Here is a 19,584-nt window from a genome sequence, read left to right as displayed (position 1 = left end):
GCTTCCTTGGATAGTTTTTAAAAAAAGGCCTTTGTTATTAGTAGGCTTGGAGGAAGATCAAAGTAATTAAAGTATGAAGTGGCAGTGATGAAGATATGTAATTAAACTTGGAAAATACTAAACGCAAAGTAAAATATGTACAAAATTAGAAAAAGGATAAATAATTTTATTCGTAAATTTGTGTTAATATATTCTGCCATTTGTTATGTGTCCTAAAATTAAGTGGTGTGTTGTCTGCCATTTATTAATGTTTTGTAAAGTTGTGTTTTTCTGCCTTTTGTCATACTCCTCTACCTCCCTGTCACTACGCTCTCGGACGTTGCCTTACTCCAAAGGTAAGGTTCCACATTTTTATCACGGTGTTTTTACTGTTTGATCTAATTATACATTTTTAATACAGGTTACTAATGGTTAGGTTATTTTTGAAAGATCCAAATAATAGTATTTCATTGAGTTTAGTGGAGTTTAGCCTTCATATAAACATCTAATGTGGTGTTTTTGTAGGGCCTAGAATATATTAGGCTATTTACATGCAAAAGGCGACTCGCAATGTGAAAAAATCAGTACGAAAGCCACTACGGAACCAATTAATTTTGTGTTGAGAAATTACTACTTTGTATGGATCATCACACACCTATTATCAATGCAAGGTCTTATAAATGTTTCCCAAGCGAGAAGAAAAGTCTACTTGCAAAACCCTTGTATGGGGATATGCACACACACTGTTGGTAGTGATGAAGGTCATCGCCTTTCACCAATTCCGGACAACCGATCTCTCTCCCTTAAGAGGGGGAAGGGATGCTTGAAGAAAACTAAACCATATCAGGTGGTGGTACAGTATCTGTACAAACTGCTCGTACCCGATCTCAATCTTGTACCAGGGGAGCACGTATCAAAAATTATCTCATTGTGGAAAGAAATATTGGCATGCTGCTTCTCTCCTTTGGACGATAAAGAACACAGTACAGTAGTCTAAAAATGACTGCCTGAGGGTGGTATGTACCAGAAGCAGGAACATACCCAGCCCTGAGCAGTACTATGTGGTACAGGTGTTCATGTGCCTCCTACCAATACTATCTTGTACGGACCGAATTCTTTTACCCTGGATCGAGATGAGGAAAGATGCCCTCAGTACCTGCCTCCTAACTATAGTTCATAAGAGATAAGATAATGATAGCCTATCAGAACGATTCTGGTGAACGGGATGACAGACTAGCTCCTCCCTTGTGTAAACGGTGATGATAAAAGCAGACAGTTTTGCCACAATCACAGATGGCTCTCATTACACACTTCACGAGTACGCACCCGGTATCCATGGTCCTGTTCTCCACTCACACTGCCACCATGTGATTGGTGTTCAAGCACACAGTTACTGCATGATCAAACATCACTATCAAACTCCTCTTGCTTACTCTTCAAGGTATCATGACTTGATTCTCCTTAACGATCTATGCGACATATTGAGATCTTCCTTAGCTATGAAACCTATTTACTTCTAGAGATTCAACCACTCACTGAGACCTGTTAACAACGTTTAACCTTCCCCATTTTCCCATTCAATCATTGAGATACCACATAGTACGAGCATCTCGGGCTCTGAGGAGTCTAATCTTAAAGCTGTCTTCCACTTTTTGCTGCGGTTCCATTCTCGATCTGGTACATGAAAATGCCGAGGAAAGATTTTTCTGAGGTAGGTGCTGATACCACATAGAGTGAGGAGGAGATCTTGGACATTGTCGACCCAACACCGGATTCTGGATCAGCAGAAGGTATCGACTCTCATTCTTGTGTTTGATGACCTCTGGAAGACAACAGTATTGTTCAACAGAGGTGAAATGACATCAATTGATCGCCACTTCGGTTCTCCTTTGAGATCGATGCAACCCTTTCGGTGCTACGGTCGTTGGAACTTAATCGTATAGTTTTAGATAGGGTCAATTCAAAGATTTCTGGTGAATGGAATACTCTACGCACTTGTTAGTTGAATAAGATCCTGTCTCCCACCCTCAATGCACAGCCTTCTCAAGCAATCTAACCAGCAGATTTTAGGCTGACTGCAGGGACAACCCTGAGAGATACTAGTTCAGGGGCAGGTAGTTCTCGATACGTGTGCCTGTTGCCATGGAAGACGCTTCCGTTGCCAGCATTGGTCAGTTAAAGCAGTGTACTGTACTTGACAAAAGTTGAGTAAATACATGGACTTGATCCTGTCAAGCACTGAAGACAAAGACTTTTTGGCGCAGCAACTGGCTAACTAGTCCAACTTAATCCTGATGAGAAGGAATATCACAACCTTTCGCTGCACTTAACAGGTGAGACTAGAAGACGCTCCTTGCAGAATGTATAAGTATTGGAGGCGGCAGTCCTGTTTCTGCTGTGGGAAGCAGACGTTATGATGGATAACTGAAAGAAGGCAAGCCAGGTCTCCTTCCATTGAAGAAGTCTGGCAACCCATAGGTCCAGATTTGCACCTCAAGTCTCTTGTTCATCTGGAAAGGTTCAAACAACATTCCACCCTTTCGTCATCAACCCAGCTGTTTCTGGAAGGGGTAGGGGAATGAAAAGGAGATGATGCTAAAGCTAATATGCTTGTTAATAGGTTTAGCAAAACAATACGGACTTGGAGAAATGAACTGGTGGATGGAAAGTTTTCGAAATGGAAGCTACCTACTTGTCATGAACTTGTTCTTCCCTCTATCACACACACTAGTGATGATTCAGTCCTAGATTTCGATATTGCTAAAAAACTCGCCCCGTAGTAGCATAAATGGAGGTAACGGAAGAGCTATAAAGTTAAAGTTGACTCACAGGACCAAGCAAACTTGGAAATTTTTTAATTTTAACGTACAGTATACAAATAGTATATCATTGGCATTGGTGAAAAATGTAACTTAGTACGTCAGGAAATGACATCTCCCAGTGAGCACAGCTCTCGTTACTTCGGTAATCATACGAAAAACCTCTACAAAACTTTGCTTGCTTCTGTGCTTGTGACGTCGCCTCAAGCAAAGTTCATCGTATGGACAGAGCCTAAGGTGTTTTCATCATGACCCTGACTTATACATGGGGAAAGAATTTCTTGCAAAAAATAAATACTCTGAGGGTTAATATTTGACAGGAAGTTAGCATGGGTTCCTCATAATAAAAATTTGAAAGTAAAATGTATCCAGTCTCTTAATTTGATTTGTTTTATCCCATACTGCTCGGGGTGCTGATTGAAAGTACCTAATTCTTCACAAAAGTTGCATATGGCTGTGAAATATATTCCTCAGCAACAAAAACAACACTGACACTATTGGACTCCTTACACAATGCTGGAATAAGAATAACAATTGTCAGTGGAGCTTTCAAATCTAACCCTATCTCTTAGTAAATACTTGTAAATTAAGAATATATATAAATTTCGTGAGTGTCTTATGTAAGCTAAACAGAATATATTGAGATGAAACTAACGTCTTTGAAATTATACGATAACGGATTAACCGAAGTGAGTGTTGTATGATTCATATGTTATATATCAATCACAAAGTAACTGCTTTGAAATCAAAGAATGGTTTTACCAGAAATATGTGTCAAGCATGATTTAGATGTTATCCTTCACAACAAATGAGTTTTACTATTCGTAATGACATGAGATTCAAGCCAGAATCAAAGAAATCAGGGATTCATTGAGTGGTGATACAAATTTAAAGATTAATTAAAGTATTGGGTGAAAAATATTACGTTACATCTATACAAGTGAAGTTTCCTTTTATCTCTAAAGACTCTGATGTGTCTAATTCCCACCAATTGAACAGTATCGGAATACCTCTTAAATTTCATTTTTATATTAGTTTACGCTTTATAAAGCCAGTTACATTTTCTTTAAATACTGATGAATCCTTTTTCTTTATTGAGCGTGTATCTAAGGGTAACTTATTTAGTGTGTTCACTAAGACGATAAACTTCGTCCTCAATTTTTAAATTTTGATCTATCATCGGTCCACTTGCAGTATCGTATTAATATTTATCAATATATATATATATATATATATATATATATATATATATATATATATATATATATATATATATATATATATATATATATATATATATATATATATATATATATATTTATCGGTAAAATTATAATTCCCGTTGGAGTAACATTTTCTAATAGATTTTTTCCCCAGAGAAATTCCATATAAAAATAATTGATTTATGATTGAGTTTCCATGAAATGCCTGTTTTCTAGGACGTTAGGAATGTTGTTTGGTTTTTCGTGTAGTATTTTTGTTTATTTGATCGAGGCGTTGTAAGAATTTAGTGTAGGAGGGAAATGTGTGAATCTGTGTGGGATACACGAATATGGTTTTCTGTAAAGTCACCAAATCTAGACTATGATTGCTTCTATTTTAGATTGGCTAGCTGTCTCTCACATTTAAGATTCACAAACTATTCTTATCAGAATATGTTAATGTAAGTGTGTAAACACTATGCAATAACGATGTGAAGAAAAAAAAAAACGTCAGGTAATTAATGAATAAAAGCAAGTTTCTACACTACGTTAATTCTAAACGATCTACCACACCTTGATTCCTACGAGTAGGCCTATTGAAATGATTAAAATGATACTTGCACCCCATACATTTTGAAGCTAAATGGTCAAATTTATCAGATAAGAGAGTTGATCTTGCTCACTGATTTACTACAGTTGTGCCCTGTTTTTATTGCCCATCCCATTTTTTTCACCCACGAAATTAGTGTTATCCTGCTATTCACAAAAAGAATGTTAAAATATTTGAAATTTGAAAATCTTTAGTCCTAATTAAGGAGCAGAAACTTTTTTTGATAATTTAATTGAAGGTGAAATTTTTCTGTAATTTTAATGAAACTGTCGCTTCCAATGGGCAATTCTATATATAAAAAAATTAGGATTTCCAGAAGCAACAATGGTCATGAAAACCAAATGCAGATGGAGCCACCTATCTTCCAAGGACGACAGAATAAGGATTTCTGGTTCCTTGATTCTTGAAGATCTACATTCTGAACCTTAAGACTTTTTAACGGCCATTTATGACCTGGGGCTGAGGATGTGAACGTCAGTCTTGGATATCATATGTAAGTATTATTTTTTATGGACTTTAATTTATTGCGTTTCGTTCTCATATTCCAAGTATTACCTACGTGAAATTAAAGTACTACTGTTGCGAATTTCAAGTGTAAATTGACATTGCCGTGTCAAACTATCCAAATTCCGTTATTTTCAAATAGTTCATCGTCCTTTAGTTTGAGAGTCCTCCAAACTTGAATAAGTTTAATCTATTATATTGTACAAATAAATTTTCTTGTACGCATTTTTCAAGTATACTTTGACTGCCCATAACAGGGCTTTGCCTTGAGTTTTCTGGTCAAGAATACTTAGATGTGCAAAGCAATAACTTTATTTTTTATATTACAAAACTTTATTTTTTTTCTAAGCTTTTAGTATATCCCGTGAAACTGTATTCGGTAAAACTCGATCTAGTGCAAAAGTGGGTAAAACCTTTTCATACAACTCCTAATTGTTCGTTGCCAACGAGAGTATATTTGAAAGTGAAATTTATTGGATATCTGTGCGTATTTTATTTTGAGTAATAGTGAAATTTTCTCGTAAATGTTTGCGATGTTTCGGGGGTTATTTTGATTTTATAAACTATTTCTGATGAAAAATTGAAATGTGAAGACAGGTTTTTTTTTATGCAAGTGTTTATTCCAGTGGTATTTAATCTTAATTTTAGCTGGTTTTCTATCGCAGCTGATGTGATTGTCTTATTTTGGTTACAGGAAACTAATTGTTGATCAAACGTAGGGTCATGTTACACATTTTCCGAAGTTTGGGTCTGTATAGGAACGAGAATCAAACCTTTGCCGAATTTTTACTTTATTAATATCTAAACACGCTTTGTGTGTTTTTTATTAAAACTAATTATTTTGACTTCGGTATTAAAAACAGCTGCTGCTGTTGCTTTTTTTTTTTTTAAGAGGAAAAAATTATTAGCTTAAGTCGACGAAGTCAAGTCCTCAATATCCATGAACGTGCACTAAATTGAATATCCCTCAATTTAAAACTTAATTCAAACATTGCATAAATTCAGAAGTCTCACACATCCTTCTAACTACTTTAGTTACAATGAAAACATAAAATATTTTATGACAATGGGGTAATAAATTGAACTCGCGCAGTAGTGAATTTTGTGAATTTACTTACACTAAATTTGTGAATGTTTTATGACTTCTTACACTTGTGAAGGGTTGTGGACTTTAGTTACACACTTGTGAAGGGTTAAGGACTTTGGTTATACACTTGTGAAGGGTTAGGGACTTGGGTTACATTCTTATGAAGGGTTAGAGACTTTGGATTACACACTTGTGAAGGGTTGGGGACTTTGGTTACACACTTGTGAAGGGCTAGGGACTTTGGTTACACACTTGTGAAGGGCTAGGGACTTTGGTTACACTCTTGTGAAGGGTTAGTGACTTTGGTTACACTCTTGTGAAGGGTTAGGGACTTTGGTTACACTCTTGTGAAGGGTTAGGGACTTTGGTTACACTCTTGTGAAGGGTTAGGGACTTTGGTTACACTCTTGTGAAGGGTTAGGGACTTTGGATTACACACTTGTGAAGGGTTGGGGACTTTGGTTACACTCTTGTGAAGGGTTGGGGACTTTGGTTACACACTTGTGAAGGGTTGGGGACTTTGGTTACACACTTGTGAAGGGTTAGGGACTTTGGTTACACATTTGTGAAGGGTTAGGGACTTTGGTTACACTCTTGTGAAGGGTTAGGGACTTTGGTTACACACTTGTGAAGGGTTAGGGACTTTGGTTACACACTTGTGAAGGGTTAGGGACTTAGGTTACACTCTTGTGAAGGGTTATGGACTTTGGTTATACACTTGTGAAGGGTTAGGGACTTTGGTTACACACTTGTGAAGGGTTATGGACTTTGGTTACACTCTTGTGAAGGGTTATGGACTTTGGTTATACACTTGTGAAGGGTTGGGGACTTTGGTTACACACTTGTGAAGGGTTAGGGACTTTGGTTACACTCTTGTGAAGGGTTATGGACTTTGGTTATACACTTGTGAAGGGTTGGGGACTTTGGTTACACACTTGTGAAGGGTTAGGGACTTTGGTTACACACTTGTGAAGGGATAGGGACTTTGGTTACACTCTTGTGAAGGGTTGGGGACTTTGGATTACACTCTTGTGAAGGGTTGGGGACTTTGGTTGCACTCTTGTGAAGGGTTAGGGACTTTGGTTACACTCTTGTGAAGGGTTAGGGACTTTGGTTACACTCTTGTGAACGGTTAGGGACTTTGGATTACACACTTGTGAAGGGTTGGGGACTTTGGTTACACTCCTGTGAAGAGTTAGGGACTTTGGTTACACACTTGTGAAGGGTTAGGGACTTTGGTTACACTCTTGTGAAGGGTTAGGGACTTTGGTTACACTCTTGTGAAGGGTTAGGGACTTTGGTTACACACTTGTGAAGGGTTAGGGACTTTGGTTACACACTTGTGAAGGGTTGGGGACTTTGGTTACACACTTGTGAAGGGTTAGGGACTTTGGTTACACACTTGTGAAGGGTTGGGGACTTTGGTTACACACTTGTGAAGGGTTAGGGACTTTGGTTACACACTTGTGAAGGGTTAGGGACTTTGGTTACACACTTGTGAAGGGTTGGGGACTTTGGTTACACACTTGTGAAGGGTTGGGGACTTTGGTTACACACTTGTGAAGGGTTGGGGACTTTGGTTACACACTTGTGAATGGTTGGGGACTTTGGTTACACACTTGTGAAGGGTTAGGGACTTTGGTTACACACTTGTGAAGGGTTAGGGACTTTGGTTACACACTTGTGAAGGGTTGGGGACTTTGGTTACACACTTGTGAAGGGCTAGGGACTTTGGTTATACACTTGTGAAGGGTTGGGGACTTTGGTTACACACTTGTGAAGGGTTAGGGACTTTGGTTACACACTTGTGAAGGGTTGGGGACTTTGGATTACACACTTGTGAAGGGTTGGGGACTTTGGTTATACACTTGTGAAGGGTTAGGGACTTTGAATTACACACTTGTGAAGGGTTAGGGACTTAGGTTACACTCTTGTGAAGGGTTAGGGACTTTGGTTACACACTTGTGAAGGGTTAGGGTCTTTGGTTACACTCTTGTGAAGGGTTACGGACTTTGGTTACACACTTGTGAAGGGTTAGGGACTTTGGTTACACACTTGTGAAGGGTTAGGGACTTTGGTTACACACTTGTGAAGGGTTAGGGACTTTGGATTACACACTTGTGAAGGGTTGGGGACTTTGGTTACACTCTTGTGAAGGGTTAGGGACTTTGGTTACACACTTGTGAAGGGTTAGGGACTTTGGTTACACTTGTGAAGGGTTGGGGACTTTGGTTACACTCTTGTGAAGGGTTAGGGACTTTGGTTACACACTTGTGAAGGGTTAGGGACTTTGGTTACACTCTTGTGAAGGGTTAGGGACTTTTGATTACACACTTTTGAAGGGTTGGGGACTTTGGTTACACACTTGTGAAGGGTTAGGGACTTTGGTTACACTCTTGTGAAGGGTTATGGACTTTGGTTACACTCTTGTGAAGGGTTAGGGTCTTTGGTTACACTCCTGAAGGGTTAGGGACTTTGGTTACACACTTGTGAAGGGTTAGGGACTTTGGATTACACACTTGTGAAGGGTTGGGGATTTTGGTTACACTCTTGTGAAGGGTTAGGGACTTTGGTTACACTCTTGTGAAGGGTTAGGGTCTTTGGCTACACTCTTGTGAAGGGTTAGGGACTTTGGATTACACACTTGTGAAGGGTTAGGGACTTTGGTTACACTCTTGTGAAGGGTTATGGACTTTGGTTATACACTTGTGAAGGGTTAGGGACTTTGGTTACACTCTTGTGAAGGGTTAGGGACTTTGGTTACACTCTTGTGAAGGGTTAGGGTCTTTGGTTACACTCCTGTGAAGGGTTAGGGACTTTGGTTACACACTTGTGAAGGGTTAGGGACTTTGGATTACACACTTGTGAAGGGTTGGGGATTTTGGTTACACTCTTGTGAAGGGTTAGGGACTTTGGTTACACACTTGTGAAGGGTTAGGGACTTTGGTTACACACTTGTGAAGGGTTAGGGACTTTGGTTACACACTTGTGAAGGGTTAGGGACTTTGGATTACACACTTGTGAAGGGTTGGGGACTTTGGTTACACTCTTGTGAAGGGTTAGGGACTTTGGTTACACTCTTGTGAAGGGTTAGGGACTTTGGTTACACTCTTGTGAAGGGTTAGGGACTTTGGTTACACTCTTGTGAAGGGTTAGGGACTTTGGTTACACTCTTGTGAAGGGTTAGGGTCTTTGGTTACACTTGTGAAGGGTTGGGGACTTTGGATTACACACTTGTGAAGGGTTAGGGACTTTGGTTACACACTTGTGAAGGGTTAGGGACTTGGTTACACTCTTGTGAAGGGTTAGGGATTTTGGTTACACTCTTGTGAAGGGTTAGGGATTTTGGATTACACACTTGTGAATTTTGTTACACTTGAATATTTAATGACTTGGTTACACACTTGTGAATGTTTAGTGACTTTCCCACTTGTGAAGGTTTAGTGAATTTGGTTAAAATTATGAAGGTTTAGAGAATTTGGTTGAAATTATGAAGGTTTAGTGAATTTGGTTACACACTTGTGTAGGTTTGGCGACTTTGCTTACACACTAGTGAAGGTTTGGCGAATTTGGTTACACACTTGTGAAGATTTTTACTTTGGTTACACACTTGCGAAGGTTTTTACTTTGGTTACACACTTGTGAAGGTTTAGCGACTGTGGTTGCACACTTGTGAAGGTTTAGCGACTGTGGTTACACACTTGTGAAGGTTTAGCGACTGTGGTTACACACTTGTGAAGGTTTAGCGACTGTGGTTACACACTTGTGAAGGTTTAGCAACTGTGGTTACACACTTGTGAAGGTTTAGCAACTGTGGTTACACACTTGTGAAGGTTTAGCAACTGTGGTTACACACTTTTGAAGGTTTAGCAACTGTGGTTACACACTTGTGAAGGTTTAGCGACTGTGGTTACACACTTGTGAAGGTTTAGCGGCTGTGGTTGCACACTTGTGAAGGTTCAGCGGCTGTGGTTGCACACTTGTGAAGGTTTAGCGACTGTGGTTGCACACTTGTGAAGGTTTAGCGACTTTGGTTACACACTAGTGAAGGTTTGGCGTCTTTGCTTACACACTAGTGAAGGTTTGGCGTCTTTGCTTACACACTAGTGAAGGTTTGGCTACTTTGCTTACACACTAGTGAAGGTTTAGTGAGTTTGGTTATACACTTGTGAAGGTTTTTACTTTGGTTACACACTTGTGAAGGTTTAGCAACTTTGGTTACACACTTGTGAAGGTTTAGCGACTGTGGTTGCACACTTGTGAAGGTTTAGCGACTGTGGTTGCACACTTGTGAAGGCTTAGCAACATTGGTTACACTTGTGAAGGTTTTTACTTTGGTTGCACACTTGTGAAGGTTTTTACTTTGGTTGCACACTTGTGAAGGTTTAGCGACTGTGGTTGCACACTTGTGAAGGTTTAGCGACTGTGGTTGCACACTTGTGAAGGTTTAGCAACTGTGGTTACACACTTGTGAAGGTTTAGCAACTGTGGTTACACACTTGTGAAGGTTTAGCAACTGTGGTTACACACTTGTGAAGGTTTAGCAACTGTGGTTACACACTTGTGAAGGTTTAGCGACTGTGGTTGCACACTTGTGAAGGTTTAGCGACTGTGGTTGCACACTTGTGAAGGTTTAGCGACTGTGGTTACACACTTGTGAAGGTTTAGCGACTGTGGTTACACACTTGTGAAGGTTTAGCGACTGTGGTTACACACTTGTTTAGCGACTGTGGTTACACACTTGTGAAGGTTTAGCGACTGTGGTTACACACTTGTGAAGGTTTAGCGACTGTGGTTACACACTTGTGAAGGTTTAGCGACTGTGGTTACACACTTGTGAAGGTTTAGCGACTGTGGTTGCACACTTGTGAAGGTTTAGCAACTGTGGTTACACACTTGTGAAGGTTTAGCGACTGTGGTTACACACTTGTGAAGGTTTAGCGACTTTAGTTACACACTTGTGAAGGTTTAGCGACTGTGGTTACACAATTATAAATGTTTAGCGACTGTGGTTACACACTTGTGAAGGTTTAGCGACTGTGGTTGCACACTTGTGAAGGTTTAGCAACTGTGGTTACACACTTGTGAAGGTTTAGCGACTGTGGTTACACACTTGTGAAGGTTTAGCGACTGTGGTTGCACACTTGTGAAGGTTTAGCGACTGTGGTTGCACACTTGTGAAGGTTTAGCGACTGTGGTTACACACTTGTGAAGGTTTAGCGACTGTGGTTACACACTTGTGAAGGTTTAGCGACTGTGGTTACACTTAGGAAGGTTTGGTGAATTTCATTACACTTGTGAATGTTTGGTAAATCTTGTTACACACTTGTGAAGGTTTATGAATTTTGTTGCGCACTTGTGAAGGTTTTGTGAATTTGGTTACACACTTGTGAAGGTTTTGTGAATTTGGTTACATACTTGTGCAGGATGGGGTGAATGTGGTTACACACTTGCGCAGGATGGGTGTATGTGGTTACACACTTGCGCAGGATGGGTGTATGTGGTTACACACTTGTGCCGGATGGGTGAATGTGGTTACACACTTGTGCCGGATGGGTGAATGTGGTTACACTTTTGCCGGATGAGTGAATGTGGTTACCCACTTGTGCCGGATTGGTGAATGTGGTTACACACTTGTGAAGGTTTTGTGAATGTGGTTACCCACTTGTGCCGGATTGGTGAATTTGGTTACACACTTGTGAAGGTTTAGTGATAGGTTACACACTTGTGAAGGTTTAGTGATAGGTTGCACACTTGTGAAGGTTTTGTAAATTTGGTTACACTTGTAAAGGTGTAGTGAATTTGGTTTCACACTTGTGAAGGATTGGAGACACTGGTTACACACTTATGCAGGTTTTGTGATTTGTGATTTTGGTTACACTTTTAAAGGTGTAGTGAATTTGGTTTCACACTTGTTAAGGATTGGAGAGACTGGTTACACACTTGTGCAGGTTTTGTGAATTTGGTTACACTTGTAATGGTTTAGTGAATATGGTTACACACTTGTGCAGGATTGGTGACTGGTTACACACTTGTGAAGGTTTTGTTAATTTAGTTAACCCTTTTAAAGGTTTTGTGAATTTGGATACACGCTTGTGAAGGTTTAGTGAATTTTGTTACACACGTGAAGGTTTAGTGAATTTGGTTACACACTTGTGAAGGCTTAGTGAATTTGGTTACACACTTGTGAAGGCTTAGTGAATTTGGTTACACACTTGTGAAGGTTTAGTGAATTTGGTTACACACTTGTGAAGGCTTAGTGAATTTGGTTACACGCTTGTGAAGGCTTAGTGAATTTGGTTACACGCTTGTGAAGGCTTAGTGAATTTGGTTACACGCTTGTGAAGGCTTAGTGAATTTGGTTACACACTTGTGAAGGTTTAGTGAATTTGGTTACACACTTGTGAAGGTTTAGTGAATTTGGTTACACACTTGTGAATGTTTAGTGAATTTGGTTACACACTTGTGCAGGATTGGTAACTCTGGTTACACACTTGTGATGGTTTTGTTAATTTGGTTACACACTTGTACAGGATTGGTAACTCTGGTTACACACTTGTGATGGTTTTGTTAATTCGGTTACACACTTGTACAGGATTGGTTATTGTGGTTACACAAGTGAAGATTGAGACTTGAGTTACACACCTTAGAAGGTTTAGTGACTATCACATGAAGACTACTTCGATATTTCAATATTTAGTGTAATTTAATCTATTAGTGTAATTTAATCTGTTTCGGTAATTGGTTATGTTGAAAATGCTTCCATTCAGTATATAGCTGTTGTTGCTCCTGTGAAAGGAAAAAAAAATCCTTAAAACAAAGTCCCACCGGGTTTGAATAAGCAGCACATTATGTACCGCTTGGCAGAACAGAGGAACAGAGATGTAATGTTAATTTTGCAAATATAGCGAGCTACGGCCGAGAAAAAAGAAATATTAAAGTGAATCATAGATAATTATACATTGATTTCCAGCGACATACATAAACTATATTTTCCAAATGGCCACCTTGTTTATAATGCATACCTGACTATTATTACTGCTGCAAATCACACATTTTTGGGCTTTTCCCCACCCAGAAACTCCGGTTTCCCGTTGGTTCCCCATAATTGTCCTTATGTGAAGGGGTCCAAGAACTCATAAACGGGTGGTTTGCCCCAATAATCATGGTCAGAAATTTATAAAATACAATTTACTGAGTAGGAAAAATATGGTTCATGTACTTGGTTAGATATTCAAAGTATCTTATATTTACCCTTCTGAATTCTAAAGTTGAAATATTTCACTTAAAAAGGAACTTGGCGTTTATAGGTTTTCTAATTTTTTTAGTACTTAAGTAAACGGTTGAAAATTCGATAACTTTTATTTCGTCGGTTTTGAGTCTTATTATTTAAAGAGTATAATCTGCTTCACGAACTCCCGTTGTAGGTACGCATTAATTTTTTTTTCTATTTATTTATTTATTTTTAAATCTCTTGCGTTTCGGGCCGAGTTTGGTCTTAAAACGTGACAATGTTTGAATTTCTCAGGTCTTAAAGAGGTATTTATTTTTCCTGGAGAATTTTGATTGCATTTGAATTTTATTTTAAGTGATATCTTGTTAGATGCAAATACTAGTTACTGGAATGAGTAAATTAAGAACAAAGTTTAATGACAGATGTATAGAAGTTTTCACTTAGGATTGAGGATGTTGTTGTGAATTTACTTTTTTTTTTATTTAATTTGATCCCATAAGTTGTTTATATGGCACAGGAATTAATGCATAGTGCCATGAGTTTCTGACAAATTTATAAACATATCCTTTGGGCATTTAAATGCTTCAATTTTGAATAAAAATTTCGGCAGCTTCATACACAAGTATTGGTGTTTTTTACCAGGTGTTTTAGTCATACATGTTAACTGGGTAATCAAATTAAAAGATTTTTTAAGAACATTTATTGGGATCTACTCGGCACAAGTTATAATAGAAATTTATATTAATAATGCTGCTAGTTTAAGAAAATATTTCTTGGTAAACATTAAAATGATTAGCATATTCTCTCTGGTAATTTTCAAATGAAGTCTTTTAGTGACCGAAATATTTGCACACATTAATGAATTTTCTTTTCCAGATTTTTAATGACCATTCTGATCGAGGTACAGAAACTTGAACGATGAACCATACGAACAAGAGAAATTTCTTAAGGGAAAATTTCATTTAGCTGAAGTGGAGAAAATTAAAATATTTACCTGGAAATTGACCCACAGATACAAATCCTTCAGTACTGGTAGGTGGATAAAACTTTGACCCTTATCTTCGTGGCTATTATCTAAGTAAAAATTTAGAAAAATGGTTTAAATAAACTTTTAAAACATGAAAATTAAACCTATCGTTTTAATTGGTTATTAGAATTTGACCTGATTAAAGTGGACGTCATTCCTTATCAAAAATATTCTAAAATCACAATTTTTAAATTACTTGGCTGCATCTTTAATACCTGAAGAGCTACAGTAATAGAGAAGTCGAATACATGAGACGAAAGCATAATAAATGAATATTAAATGTTTATGTACCCGGCTCGAGTAAAAGAAAATTTTGTAGACTTTAAAAGCTTTTACAGTTGGACATAAAAGAAAATTGGGCGTTAGTGACCAGTGCGTAATCCTCGGATTGTCAAGAGTTAATTTTTGATGGGCAGATATTTTAGTGATAAATGTAAATACACCTTAAATTTCTAAATTGGCTACTATAGAGATGAGCAATATATTCAAATTGAAGGTGGAACCGAAACAAGTGTCTTGGTGAAACATTAGTTAGTGAACAATCAGACAGTAGTCTCCCACCATCACCAATGACCAGCGTGGCGATGGAAACCCCAGACATGAATAAAGACATGTCTGAGGCCATTGTATTGCAGTAGACTAGAAACGGCTTCATTTGTTTGATGTTGTATGTTATAGATTTGATAAGTTTAGTGTTTTAAATTCTTAATTTTGAGTCGTTAAAGACATTGTCTGTCACTCAAGATTTAGCATATAACGAATAAAGATAGAATGTTAGTGTTTGCATGATGTGCTTAAGATTGTATGTATAACTTGTTGTAATATTGTGAATGTATAACTTTAAGATTATGAATGTATATAACTTGTAAGAGTGTGAATATGTATAGCTTGTAAGATTGTGAATATGTATAGCTTGTAAGATTGTGAATATGTATAGCTTGTAAGATTGTGAATATGTATAGCTTGTAAGATTGTCACAATGTGAATGTCAATAGCTTGTAAAGATTGTGAATGTTTAAATTGTAAAATTGTGAATGTATAGTTTGTAAGATTGTGAATCTTTAAATCGTAAAATTGTGAATTTGAGTAAGATTATGAATTTGAATAAGATTGTGAATTTGAACAACTTCTAACATTGTGAATGTGTGTGGCTTGTAAGATTTTGCGTGTATCAGACAATGCCTAGGTCAAGTAAAATATGGAAATCAAGTCGCCTGAAATCACATATAAAAATCAGGCTATTTATCAGTTTAGTGAGATCGGTGTTACTATATGGACAAGATGTCATATGACATGAAACTCTATCCAAACAGATTTTGTAGATATGAGAACAAAGACCTCCGAAGAATATTGGGAGTTAAATGGCAATACAGGATTCGAAATAAAACTTGAGATTACTCGAGTGTCATATATGGAGGAGATCATAGTGAGGGGTAGATGGAGATGGTTTGGGCAAGCTCTTCGCACTCCCCAAGAGAGTAGCCCACCAACTTTCGACTGGGCTCCACAAGGTGCTAAGAGTCGGAAGCCTCAGGCCTACATGGCTGAGGACTGAGACGTCAAACAGATGATGCTGAATGAAGTAGTATTGATTTAAAAGCACACGATACTGCTGGCAAAATCTGAGGCCCTTTGCGTCAATAGGCGTGGGAGGAGATGATGATAGCTTGTAAAATTGTGTATGTATAGCTTGTAAGATATTTCGAATTTGTATAGCTTTTAAGATTGCGAATATGTATAACTCAAAATTTTGAATAAATACTTATTTTTCAGATGTTCGGCTTCATGCGAGTGTTGAACCTACGGTTTTCCCATGGGTAGAAGGACCATCAGAATATATATATTTTGAAAGGTAAGAGAAGAATTAGTAATATACTTTTCGTAAAAATCTATCATTTATCAAAAACTTTAATCTGATGCCAAGTGAAATATAAAATATTTATTAATAGTTTAACAAATGTTTGATACTTCCAAGGTAAAGAGTAGGCCTACTTCTGGCAAAAATAGGACTAGTCAAAAGTTTTAATATGTCACTATATGCTTTGATTTCTTCCAGGTGTATTTGAAACTGGAAAGAAAGGGAATTGCTAACAGGCTGAACGTTAAAACGCAAACAATGAAGCACCATATTTCGAGAGAAGTCAAGAACGAAATAACCAGGAAAAATGATATAAAATACTACAACCAAAAAATGTAAATTTCACCAATAAACGAACATTGTAGCAAAAATACTTTTAGTTCACATTAAGTTACTGTAGGTGTTTGATATCATATTGAATAGCCCTTTTCCTATTATTACTGCCATTTGATTTCATAGATAATTTTCTAATCCTAATTTTCAGAAGTTGCTTCCTGATGTAGTCTTTAGTACTTTGTTTTTCTAATGATTTTTTTTTTTTTATATTTTCAACCAATGAGTTTGATTCTAGTCTCTTAACTGCTGCAATTATAATTTCTATTGCATATTGGGTTGTCTTCTGGTCTTATCTTTTTCGTGTTGCATTTTCCTAGAGTTTTCTTCTTTTACGTTTTCTTCTGGTCTTCCTTCACCAAACTTACTTTTCTTGAGGCTGTGGTTACGCTTATAGTGGATATTGATCTTGGGTTCTTTCACCTGCGGGTTAGGTTGGGAGATTTTGGTTAACGTTCCTACACAACTCTGCCGATTCTGTAATTCTCCAAGTGTAATGTTTCGGCAGTTTTGGTGGCCTTTCGCGACTTTATTTTTACACTTTTTCAAAGTTTTCCTTTTACTTTGAGATTCGTATGAATTTTCTCCTTATTTCTTGTGGCCGGTTTCATATCAATGTAGCCTACTATTTAGATTTTTTTTAATAGTTTGTATTCTCAGTATTTTTCCTATTTCTACTAAAATCTGTTAAAAATTTCTGGTCGAGTTCGTAATTAAATTTTCTTATGGGAAGTTTTAACATTTGGGTATTATGAAATGCATCTAAGATTGGTATAAATCATTGTAATTTAGGTTAAACTTTAGGGATTTTGACTTAAATAATTTTCCTGTAGTTTGACATATTAACAGGCAATAAAATTAAAATTCTCATTACTTCTACAAATGACACTTGGTTTTTGTAGTTATTAAACTAATTGTTTTTGTTCTAAAAGAGTTTATCTCTACATGAATGTTTGAATTTCTAACAATTGTGGAAGATTCATTTTACATTTATCTTGTTAATTGTGACGAAGTGTTCAAGATATAAGTTTTCTAAAAGTATTTCCAAAATATCTCGTGGCTAAGGGGCTTTTTTGGTCTTAACACGTGAGGTTAATTTCTCAAAACAGTTCCTTGTATATTTAGATAACTGGTGAATTTAGGTGGTTTGACTTTGAGTTAGGTTGACATAAATATCCAATTGCTATTAATAAGTTAATAAAACGCGTTAAATGTTAATTATTCTAGCTAATGGCTATTCTAGTTTCTCAAATGTGGGGGATGATAAGTTGAAAATTGTTGCATGTTGATTTTTGAGGCTTCAACTCTTTGGCAACTATGCATTACGGAAATTAATATCAATGAAAAACTATATTTGTAATGTTCTTAAAAGAATTCTATATATGGGATTATTGAAAATTCTTTTCAATCTGGCCGATTGTTGCCTATGGAGTTGAAAATTTTTCATACTCAATTATTTATTAGGTACTTTAGTAATGGAGTTAGGGTGTAAAAAGGAAGTTAAATAGGAATTAAGGATATTTCAACAGGCTGGTTTTATTAGGTACTTTAGTAATGGAGTTAGGGTGTAAAAAGGAAGTTAAATAGGAATTAAGGATATTTAAACAGGCTGGTAATTGGAATTTAATATTTTAATGGTGTTACGTACCATTATATATCTTGGCATGTATGTAAGTTATGTTCAGTAGTTTTCCTTGCAAATGAATCTCTAAAAATGTTTTCTGTTAGTGAGGGTTACTGGGTGATTTGCTCAATATTTGCCAATGCCCAATTGTTTTTGGCATGTTTTAAGGAGACCATAATGACAGGCATATCTGAAAATTTTTCTTAAGTAAATTAGTCCTCATTGCCTTAAGGCTTTAATATTTAATGGTTACAAGAGATTTTGTTTAATATTTGCACAAATCAATACTGTATTTCTTTTGCAGGTTTCAAGGCGACTTAATGACAAGTTTATACGGAAACGAGAAGCAATGTATATTGTACCAGAGAATTTTGAAAGATTTTTCACCAATAAATCTTATTCAGGTATTTTAAGACAATGAATGCAAAGTAAAATGCTGCCATTTCACCGACGCAGTTGAGAAACATTTGTATTGGTAAGTGGATAAAACCTTTCTTTAATTTCGTTAGCTTTAAAAGCAATAAGAAAATAAGTTTGTATTTCTGTTAGTTTTTAATCAAAATTTATGCAAATAAATTAGTGTGTTTTCAGGTGTGGGTTCAGTGTGGATTATTTTTGCAAAATCCTCTGCCGTAACTTTAATAATGAAAAAGGTTTAATACTCGATTACTAAAGACTTTTGCCCAAATAAAAAAAAAGTTTGCAATAGGAAAAAGTCGTGGAAACTGCCTCATTTTTGTGAAAAGGTAGCTATATATATATAAGCATAACTCAATAACCAGTTAAATGTTAGCTTTGTAAATTGACTCAAGTTCAACTAAATTGATGGAATTATAATAGAATTATTCAATATAGGGGGATAAGTGGACTGGTTTTAGTGAAATTTGATAAAAAGATCTGTAGGCGTTTAGCTTATATTGGGTTTTAACGCAATGCAATTCCCAGAAAATCGCATGTTGTTAAATAAGCCTATTATTTCAGATTGCAGTTTCGTGCAAGTCAAATATGATCAAATGGAATTGATTTATCCAGTCAAGATACGCTTAAAGGTAAATGTTACTCAATTCCCCTTTTTTGTTTTACAATTTTCATTTTTTAAATTAAATTAGTGGTAAATAGTTTTTCAATCTGGGAAATGCTAATATCATGTATATTTTCTAATTTTCATTTTTTAAATAAATTAGTGGTAAATAGTTTTTCAATCTGGGAAATGCTAATATCATGTATATTTTTTTTCTATGTTAATTTTGTAACTAAGCTTTTAAAGTGAGGAGTAGGGTGAATTATATAATGAAAGCTTAGAAGTT

The 19,584-nt window shown here is 36.7% G+C and overlaps 1 long non-coding RNA gene across 1 annotated transcript; it reads left to right on the top strand.

Moving 5' to 3' along the window:
* The first annotated feature begins 5,041 nt into the window (after positions 1–5,041).
* Positions 5,042–19,347, top strand: LOC137640554 (uncharacterized). Its single transcript, XR_011044398.1, has 6 exons — positions 5,042–5,103; positions 14,312–14,467; positions 16,236–16,314; positions 16,519–16,655; positions 18,582–18,752; positions 19,259–19,347. It is a non-coding gene; the product is annotated as an uncharacterized lncRNA (long non-coding RNA).
* Positions 19,348–19,584: the final 237 nt, after the last annotated feature.

This window comes from Palaemon carinicauda, chromosome 5 (genome assembly GCF_036898095.1).
Source record: "Palaemon carinicauda isolate YSFRI2023 chromosome 5, ASM3689809v2, whole genome shotgun sequence".
Classification (NCBI taxonomy): Eukaryota; Metazoa; Arthropoda; class Malacostraca; order Decapoda; family Palaemonidae; genus Palaemon; species Palaemon carinicauda.
The sequence above is the reverse complement of the archived record's forward strand: the minus strand, read 5'-3'. Positions and strand labels throughout refer to the sequence as shown.